Genomic DNA, 10949 nt, shown 5'->3' with positions numbered 1-10949 from the left:
ACTTTGGCATAAAACCTGTGTATTTTTATAATAATAAGAAAAATCTCTGGTATTAAATCTTTTTGATAGAAATATTTTATATTTAATCGTGTGTGTAACCATAGTCAAATCTGAATATCTTAACCATAGTCAAATCTGATTTTTTCTAATGTTTAATGTTTTCAGTTTCAAGCAGGTTTATAAAATTATTTTAAATTTTTGTTGTCGAAGGAATTTTATTATATTCAATTCCCTCATCTCATTAATGGCTGAAATTTTCTCAGGAATAATTTGTATATTTTATTATTAAAACAAAAGTTTAAATTTGAGTTATGCAGTTAAATGATGGTTTTATGTCTGTGCAAAAATATTATGAGTGTATATTGACGTTCGTATATTTTAATATAGTATCGACCTGTACTGTATGGAGTCCCAATGGCACTTGTTTTTGTGACTGTCTATATAGTATGCTTGGTTAGCTTTCAGAAAATAAGTGCTTTTAGGATACTTGCAGATTTTCTTTGACGAAAATTAGAACATCCAAGAAGTTCTATAACCAATGTGTTACCTCTCGAAGATGGCAAGATCATCTATACAGTTTTTTCTTCAGTGTTATTTCATTATCTTTTGATTATTATGTGAAATAAAAGTATTTTTAAAGTGTAGTGATCAGTATCATTATACATTGGTCATAATGTGTAGTTATTAGTAACATAATTATGCTTTTACTGGATTTACAAATTGAGCACTCTGACATGTTTCGTGAGAATAAAATTACATGAAGTTGGTCAAAAGTGAATTTGTAATAATCATTAAAGATCTGATAATGCCAAAATTAATCAAGAAATATGTGGATTTCTAAATTTTAAGCAAAGAAATCAGTTTTTGTTATGATTCAGTATCGAGTTCAAAACTATGTTTTTAAAAAATATATTAGAATAGAAAATAAAGTTATATTAAAATTTTTTTATTCATTTTCTCAAGATATTTATGATTGTATGTTGGTTTTCAATAATTTTTCTTTGATTTTCAATACAAATTCTTTGATTTTCTACAGATTTCTCAAATAAATTGTGCATCTGAGCTAATAAATTGCAGATATTTTTTTGAGTCTGAATGATGTCCTTTTCTTCATCTTCAATTTTCTCCATTTCCATTCTTTTCCTTTTCTCTCTCATTCTTCTATTTCTTATTGTAGAACCTGTATCTAAAAATAAAATTTTTTAAATTATCATTTAAAATTTTAATTTATAATAGATAGTTTCCGTTTTATTTCAACATGCTCGTAGGATTCCCCAGTGTGTAATTCTAAGTTACAGTTGAAAGTGAAAAATGTTAAGAACTAGGAAGCAAATAATCGTTTGAGTTTGTGAGACAGTAAATAAACTTCGAAAGGGTTAAAAGACCCTTTTATTATTCAAATAAGATTTAACAGAACTCCGACTTGGAGTTGTAGAATACAGCCGACACTCAGGATTCAACTTAAAAGATTAAGAAATAAACTAAATTAAGGTGTGTGTGTGTGATTATAGCAAAGCCTGGAAGGCTATCTGCCTAAAGAGAGGGATGCCTTCGTGGAGGACTTTCTAAGGGAAACTGGCTCGTAATATATGTTACACATGGGAAAAACCATGAAAACACCCATGCAGCCAGCCCGTTCGCGGGATTCGAACCTCGGACCGAACTACCAGTGTTCAGCGATTTTACCGCTCGGCCGCTGGTGGGCCCAACTAAATTAGGAGTTGGCCTCTTAATGCTAATTGACTGCGAAGCTATCAAGGACCTAAAGTATGGTAGAGCGTAATAATAGCTTACGAGAGAGTAGCCTAAAATGGCGGACGTGTGCTAGCCAGAATATTTGGTATCTCTCTCATTAAAACAGTAGAACTTCGTGGTTAAATACCGCTTTTCCTCATTAGCATTCAGACGTGATTCTAAAACTACGTTTTGGCCGGAAGTAGTAAGTTCAAATTAAGAAGGGATAGGAAAGGAAGTTTAACTCAAAATTTAACTGTTAATAAAATTAACATAATCCTTACATGCTTATTAAGAGAAGCTATTCTTAAATATAAAGTGAAAATTCCATAAAGACCTATTATGACATATTTCCCAGCAATATTATGGATTTCCTTCACAGTCTTGATACCTGATGGTAAGTGCCTCTGAATAAAATGATATTGCTGTTTATCACTAAGCCAAGAAGATGATGTTAGTCTTCTAATCATGTCATCAACATAGAAAATACAAGTACCAGTAATCCTCAATGTTATTTAAACTAACATTATCTGGCACAGTGTTCATTGTTAGAAGAAATTGCTGTGATAAGTTTTACTGTTCATATTATATTTCCCTTTACATTTAGAAAACATCTTGCACAAAACAAACAATAAGTTACTAAAAGAGTTTTAGATAATTTTTAGTTTACAGCGTTTATCTCCTTCCTATAAACATAACGTACATATTTTAATATTACAACATGAAAGTGGTAAGCAGAGGTATCACCAGAGCCATAGGCTAAGAAATTTTTTTTATTTTAAAGCAAAAGCTCAATGAATATAATAATGCCAATAATTAAATTTAGAAAACCTATTATGAATTTTGAAGTCTTCTGACTAGGAGATGTGTTGGCCTCGCCAACGTCTTTATTGAAAATTACATTACAGTATATTGAATTATAATACAATATTATGAGAATTTGTTGAACAAAGTACAATCTAGAAATAATTAAACATTGATCGTTACAAAGGAGATTTTAGAAATAATATAACATAATTGAAATGAGAGATACTTTGAATAAGTACAGTGATAATTCAAAGGGAGATACAAATTACAGATACAATTCTGATTCATTATCAAATGAAAGATCTTTGATCTGAAAAACTGCCATATTTGGGTCTTAGATGATAATTATATAATTTTCAAATGAATAATTTAAAATAATAAATCTTAATATTTCACTCTGTGTTTATCAACTGCAACTTTGAACTGAAGTGAGAGTGTGTCTCTGAGTTGGGAACTATGTGATGTTGGGGGAGGGCGCAGTGATCACGTACGATGGAGGCAGGATCTTGGAAGAGCTCCTGAATTTTCAAAGGTGTTTTCCGGAAAATCTTCATTTATTTCAGAAAATTTTCGCGAATATCCTCTGCATTGTCTCGTTCTCAAGGCCGGGAGTTCTCCTGTACCTGGGGGGTCTTGTCTTCCTTGCAATCTTTTGCAGCACTAAGACGGAGCGTTCAGATAATTAGAACTTCTTTTCTCTAAGCTAAATCAAATATCTGTCACTAAAGTACCTTTAAATTAATTTATTTATTATGATCATTATTATTATTATGCTCATTTTGTAATGTTCTGGCATTAAATACTTAGTAATTGCTTTAAATCATGTGGTTCGTTTTTGATTACCATCTCGTAGGGACGCTATCCTTATCAGTAGCCCTTATCAGTAATGTTAACCCTACCCACTGGGGCCCCTTTGAGGAATTTCTCGAGAGGGAAAAACACGATCTCGGGCCTCAATGAATGTACAGAGTTGTAGTTTTTGCTCCTTTAATCTATATTTCCTATCTATTTAAATTAAAAGCATATATTAATACAGTGTGCCTCAAATTGATAAAATAGTACACATATAATAAATTATGACCATTAACTTAATAAATAAATAAAATGCTTATTTAAAAAAATTAATTAATAATAAAAAAAAACTCCGTAATTTATTTACTTATTTATTTTTGCTGATATGTTCTCGCCTTGTTTTGGATTTAATGTTTTATCTGATGGTGTTTTCTGAGTATATAAATATGTTGGAAACCGCAGTAGATGATGTTACTTAGTTTAATGTATAACTTTGCATGATATTATATGTATCTTGATCTTATGTATCTTCTGTTACTGTGTCTCAAGGTAGAGGCTAATATTGGTTTCCATGTTAAAAAATAAAAGTTTAAATTTAAAAATTTTTAAATTTTAGTTTCCCTGTTATAGCAAAAGTTAGCTTCTAAACTTGACTTATACTGTTATGTGACTGGACCCCCAATATTTATTATTTTATTATTAATTTTCCCCCATCTTTACATCTATTCAGCTTTACAAAACACACTCAATACACACACCTGGAAGATTGTATTTAATGTTAATGATAACAACTTTGACTACACTCATGAACACAATCGTGGGTTTTTTTTTTTTTTTTTAAACAAAATTCTCTTACTTCCTTTCCTTTTCTTTCTATAGGCCCTTTTTTTTTTAATTATAAATAAAATTTTTTTTCCTCTCCATTTCTTTTGGGCCATTTATTTTTTACTTTATTTTGTCCCATCTTTTCTTCCTGGCCTTTCGAACTCGTATAAAATATACGAAGTTCCTTTTTACTCTCCTCTGAAATACGAAATTGCCCCCTTTCTATATACCTTTCCTTCGCACCTATGCTTGATTTTTCGCCCATCGATGCAGAAAGACTTAGCGGGTGCAACAATAGACATGTCTGTCTATGGTAAGAACAGCTCTCGCCAGTTTGTCTGCAGCTGTCTGTTGCCGTAGAAACGAGCCCTAACCCATTTTTCGTAGGGGGGTCTTGAAGACTTACTTCTGAGTTTGCCACCTTGGCGCATTTAAAGATGATTTGGCGATATTCACAGTTTGTTTTAGTTTCAAGTAAAATGCTTGTTGACCCTTTGCGTCGACCCCGACATCCAATTTCGAAAATGAAAATTCGATGGCGTAAAGCTTTTGCAGTCAAGAAACGGTCTTTGATTTTGCTGTGTGAGGTACAAGTCGCTCAATTTGCCATCCCTCTAGATGTATAATGAGTAAAAATAAACTTGTAGGGAAATAAATTTAAAAATCCGTGTTTATTTTTGAAGAAAAATTTTAATTTTGACATTTAAAAAAATCATGCTATTATTTTGCTTCTTTTTTGTTTATTTGTTTGCTTGCAAAATCATAGATGACATCTTAGAAATCTACTTGATTGGCCCCTTCTCTGTAATATAGTATAGACGCACTTCATAAATATAAAATAAATTTAATTTTTATAGTTCTCCCCTCTAGCTGATCTACCGTGAACATTCAAAGCAATTTCTTCAGTCTTTAAATGACGTTCTGCTATGTTTTTATTTCAAGATTTTCTGTTAATTTATTGCTTGTGCTTTAATAATGACTAAAAATTTCATCATTAAATGTATATGGAATCATCTTGAAAGTAAAAGCGTTTTTTTACATACCCATGCTCTCAATAAATACTTTTTGCGAACATTTCTTCTTTTCCCATACCTTTAAACTAAACCAAAAGCTGGTTAATTTAATGGCGGAAGGAAGCGAAGGTGAATTAAAATCAAAACTGCTTTTTCCTTAATTACCAGTGGTTTGGGTTGGTTTATATGATTACGGAAAGTCTCTAGGGTTAAATGCCTAAGAGGAGGGATGCCTTCACGGAGGGCTTGCTAAGGGAAACTGGCTGTGCACCCAAAACCGTATCATGCTGCCAACATTTCTTAAAAGTTAAATTGCTGTCAATCCATGTTTCATCGATGTAAACGATGTGGCGTTCACTTGCTCTGAGTTTTCTCATTTCGCGTAAATAATTGTTCCTCCAAAATACAATGTGAGGTCTTTCGATAAGAATTTTTTTTTTCGTTTTTTTCTTTTCTTTTTTTTTTTTTTTTTTTTTTTCTACGCTTTCCAACGAAAATTCATTGAACACAAAACTTTGCACAAAGAGTCTTTTTGCCACGGGAAGTCTATTTTTTGCCTCAAGACAGGCAGTAATTTCCGCACAGATGGCACTTTCTTTTCTTTGATGTAAAAGTCTTGTATTGTCTGCCGTAGAACGCATTTGTCAAAATCGTCAATTTCACACTTATGATTAGCAGGGCTTTTACATTTCTTTCCAAGTGTATTCAGAAGTTTATTTTCACCCATTATTGATACTTCGCTCTTCAAAATTTAAGGAAGAGGAACTACTAAAGAGTTTGCCGAAGCTTCAGAAGCGCAAAATTCTGCGACATTATACACGATTTGACGTGACTGAGACTTTAAAGGTTAACCTTTCTTAAACTGGAAGGGAATTTTAAAAAATTGGCGATTAACAAAGCACTACGAAAATCAAGCTAAATAGAAGCGAATTTGAGCAAATGCTAGCACAAAAGATATAACAACGAGAATAAAAATAGCTAATAGTAATAATATAAGGCTTAAGAAAAGATGCGTGCAGCTGGAATGAAGCCGAGAAGACGAATGATAAACTTCCCTTAAGCCAACAGTCGCCAAAAACAAAATAACAATAAAGCAACTCTTGGTTCGTCCCTATTTGAAATATACTAGCCCTGTTGCTATAGCGAGCGCCACTTGCCAGACACCGTGGCGGGAGCTGTTCTTACCGTAGACAGACAGTACTTTGTCTGTCTGTCTGTCTTGGGAACTATGTGTTGGACTGTGCATGTGGAGTTTGTGTCAATAAAACTCTTGCATTATTTAATTTAGTTTTTGTTGATTTACTTTACTGTATCAATATTGGTTTAATCACTAAAATAATTTCTCTCCAAACATGGCCATTTGATGACTCGAAGACATTGGTGACCCTAGTGTGCAGGACACTGCAATGTGCATAATCTCAATGCATCCACATAATTTCCAGTGCAGAAGAGACTTTCTTCTATTTTAGTGTTTCTAGACAATGTGCTCAACTTTTCAGAACCAGTATCTTGTGATTATTGATTTCCTTTTGAGTGTTATGAATGTTTTTTGGATATTAGAGAGTCAAGCACAAAAATACCTGATATAAATATTAATAACCGTGATGTGCAGCTAGAAGCAAGCAAAGTGAGTGTAAAGATTCCCCCATTATGGATTGATAGACCAGAGATATGGTTCTATACTGTTGAAGCCCAATTTAAAATTGCAGGAATTACAACAGAAGAAACTAAATTTAACTACTTGGTGGCTCAGCTGGATCCTAAGTTTGTAGAAAATATATGGGACAATATATGGACATAAAAAAGGGTAACAAACTTATTTAAAGAGAGCGAAAATAAACGTATAAAAAGATTATTGACTGGTTTGGAACTTGGTGATATGAAGCCAAGCCAACTGCTGAGAAAGATGAGAACGCTTGGTGATAATAACGGTGTGTCTGATAAAGTGTTACGTACACTCTGGATGGAAAAGTTGCCTGACGCAGTCAAAAATATTCTTATAGTCAGTGATGAGAGTCTTGAAAAAATAGCCACAATGGCTGATAAAATTGCTGAAATGGGTCCACGCATGGAACTTGCAAGTGCAAGTAATGATGCCTCTTCAGCTAACGAACTTCTCACTAAAACATCTGCTTTGGAGTAGCAAATAGCTTCACTCAGTGTGCAACGTTCCAGATCACAAACTCGTACTCCCAACCATAGCCATAGGAGTCGCAGCAGATCTCAGAAACGATATAATCCAAAAGGGAAACTGCTATTTCCACTTTAAATTTGGGAAAAAGTGTTTTCCGGAAAAGTGTACTCCACCTTGCAGCTGGAAACAGACGGAAAACTCCAGCCAGCAGTAGATTCGGCGGCTAGCTCTGCTGCTAAACACATGAATACCGTAAGTTCCGGTTATTTGTAACGTATAGAAATTCAGGACTAAAGTTCTTAGTGGACAGTGAAGCGGATATATCATTGTTGCCAGCATATTCTACAACAAAAGGATTCTGTGACTACAAAATATATGCTGCTAATGGGACAGAAATACCGACTTTTGGTATAAAGGTACTTACTGTAGATTTAGGACTGAAACGCCCATTCGAATGGCCGTTCATCGTTGCCAAGGTAAGCAAAGGCATATTAGGTGCAGATTTTTTGAATCAATTTCATTTATTAATTGATATAAAACAGAAACAGTTAATTGATGGCATTACTCAACTTAAAGTCTCAAGTGATATAATGTCAATTGGTGTTGATCATGTTATATCTACCATAAATAATTCTTTCAAATTTGTTGAACTGCTACGTCAGTACCCAAATATCACTAAACCTAATGTGCTAAATAAACAAACAAAGCATAATGTTAAACACTATATTTGTACAAAAGGCCAACCTGTATATGCACGGACACGACAGCTGGATGGAAAAAAAACTGAAATTGGCAAAGCAAGAATTCAAGTTTATGCTTGATAACGATATTATCCAACCATCAAAATCCCAATGGGCCAGTCCTCTACATTTAGTAAACAAAAAAGATGGAACTCTTAAGACCTTGTGGGGATTATAGACGACTAAATGCTCAGACAATCTCACACAGGTACCCTATACCAAGGATAGAAGATTTTCATCTCAGTTTGAGTGGGAAATCCATTTTCTCCAAATTAGATCTCTTAAAAGCGATGTGCATAATCTCAAATGTTAATATTACCAAATCCCAATTGCAGAAGAGGATAAGCCAAAAACAGCTATCATTACTCTATTTGGGTTATTTGTGTTTAATGTAATGAGTTTTGGACTTAGGAATGCACCATCAACATTTCAGCATTTTGTGCATGAAGTATTGGTCTTGATTTTGTGCATGAAGTGTGCATGAAGGTCTTGATTTTGTGCATTTTGGTCTTGATTTTGTGCATGATTTTTCAGCATTTTGTGCATGAAGTATTGGTCAAGGTCTTGATTTTGTGTTCCCTTACTTGGATGATGTATTAATAGCCTGATCATCAGAAGAGGAACATAGTAAACACCTAAAACTAGTGTTTGAAAGATTAAACAAATATGGTTTATGCATCAATATATCAAAATCAGTGTTTGGAGTGGAAGAAATAGAATTTCTCGGATATCTCATAAATGCTGCAGGTTCAAGACCTCTCCCTGCAAACGTGCAAGTGATTTTGAATTACAAATTGCCAACAACAATTCATAACTTACGTACTTTCCTAGGTATGGTAAATTTCTACCGCAGATATCTTAAAAATGCAGCAGAAACACAAGCCATTCTCCAAGAGATGCTCAAAGGTGCTAAGAAGAAGGATAAACAAAACGTTCCATGGACAAAGGAAGCTAAATTGCAGTTCAAAAAGTGCAACACAAATTTGGCTAACACTGCTTTATTAACATTTCCCAAACCTAATTCCCTATTATCCTTATGTACAGATGCCTCAAACTGGGCAATAGGGGCAGTACTCCAACAATTGGAGGAAGGAAGCTGGAAACCCATCGCTTTCTACTCGAAGAAATTAAGCACAGAGGGCATACAGCACATATGACCGAGAATTACTAGCAATATATCTCTCTATAAAATAGTTTAAACATTTGTTAGAAAGTAGAGAGTTTACAATCTTTACTGATCATAAACCTCTAATTTTTGCTTTTAAGCAAAATAATGAAAAAGCATCACCAAGGCAATTGAGACAACTTCAGTACATCTCTCAGTTTACCACTAACATCCAGCACATTATAGGCAAAGAGAATATTGTGGCAGATACCCTGTCTTGAATGGAAGAGATTGCTGTTATCGACTATGAAAGGTTTGCATTGGAACAAGGTAAGGATGAAGAGCTGAGAAAGTTAATTGATGGAGAGACTTCATTGATTTTCAAAAGTTATAAGCTCCCTTTTGGATACATCTTATGGTGTGATACTTCCCAAGACAAGTTTCGTCCCTACATACCTAAGCCATCTCGAAGAAAGATATTCCAACATATACATGGTCTTTCGCATCCTGGCATCAAATCTACAGTTAAGCAGATGACTTCCAGGCTTGTATGGCCAAATATCAAGAAAGATTCAAGGAATTGGGCCAGGTGTTGTGTTAGCTGTCAGAGAGTCAAGGTGACCAGGCACACAAAGTCAAAGATGGGAGAATACCAAGAAGCAGACTCCAGATTCAGTGTGGTCCATATCGATTTAATAGGCCCATTGCCTCCCTCAATTTACTGCCTTACATGTATTGACAGATTTCCTTCATGGGTTGAGGTGATTCCATTGGAAGACATTACAGCAGAATTAGTTAGCAGAGCATTTTATAAAAACTGGATATGCAGATTTGGAGTTCCAAGCAGAATTGTGACAGACCAAGGGAGACAATTTACATCACAACTGTTTCAAAATTTGGCTGTTATATGCGGTGCAAAGATTTGCCACACCACGCCCTATCATCCCCAACGTAATGGGAAAATAGAGCGTTCCCATAGAACCCTAAAATCTGCAATTGAAGCTCACAACTCAATCAAATGGACTGAAGTTCTACCTACAGTACTTCTTGGCCTCAGGGCAGCTATTAGAGAGGATAGTAACCATTCTCTTGCTCAAATGGTGTATGGAACCAACATCAGGATTCCAGGTGAATTTTTTGACCCGCCAACTTGTGAAATAGAGCCTGATAGCTTTGTGAATAAATTGCAAAAACACATGGCACTCCTCAAACCAGTGAAAATGCAAAGTGCACCACAACAAAAAGTGTTTGTGCACAAAGATTTAGATTCTTGTACACAAGTGTTTATTCGAGTGGATAGAATCAAGAAGCCACTTGAACCAGCCTATGAGGGACCATTTCCAGTTCTGGACAGGCAGGACAAATATTTTTCTCTGTCAATTAAAGGGAAACCAGTGAAAATTTCTGTAGATAGACTTAAACCTGCATATACCTTAAACACAGAGACTATGCCTCCAGACTCCAACCTAAGCATTGCTGATAACAAACTGTCAGTCATTAAATCCAACTCCCAAAGTAAAGAAGTAAGGCCTCCGACAAAATCTCGTTCGGGAAGAGCAATACACCTCCCTGTGAGATTCAGACTCTGAGTAATATTATTCCTTTATTTATTACTCTTCTGCACACTGCTCAAAAAAAAAAAAAAAAAAAAAAAAAAAAAAAAAAAAAAAAAAAAGGACAGTGCTATATCTCCCGTTTTACTGAGCCGATTGACAAAATTCAAACTGCGTTTTTAATGTTTCGAAAGCGCGACTTAGAATATATATTAGATTTATAGTATATAGCACTATTCTGACATA

General features: G+C 34.3%; 1 protein-coding gene across 1 annotated transcript in view; it reads right to left on the bottom strand.

Annotated features, from left to right (window-relative positions):
• Window positions 1-930: 930 nt before the first annotated feature.
• Window positions 931-10949, bottom strand: part of SelT (selenoprotein T) — an 80606-nt gene continuing 70587 nt past the window's right edge. The window contains exon 4 of the mRNA XM_085822273.1: window positions 931-1186. The gene's annotated coding sequence lies outside the window, so the exon portion shown is untranslated. The remainder of the gene's footprint in view (window positions 1187-10949) is intronic.

Source organism: Stegodyphus dumicola, chromosome 8 (assembly GCF_044657685.1).
Source record: "Stegodyphus dumicola isolate Sdum_Otavi_A_Nest chromosome 8, ASM4465768v1".
Classification (NCBI taxonomy): Eukaryota; Metazoa; Arthropoda; class Arachnida; order Araneae; family Eresidae; genus Stegodyphus; species Stegodyphus dumicola.
The sequence above is the reverse complement of the archived record's forward strand: the minus strand, read 5'-3'. Positions and strand labels throughout refer to the sequence as shown.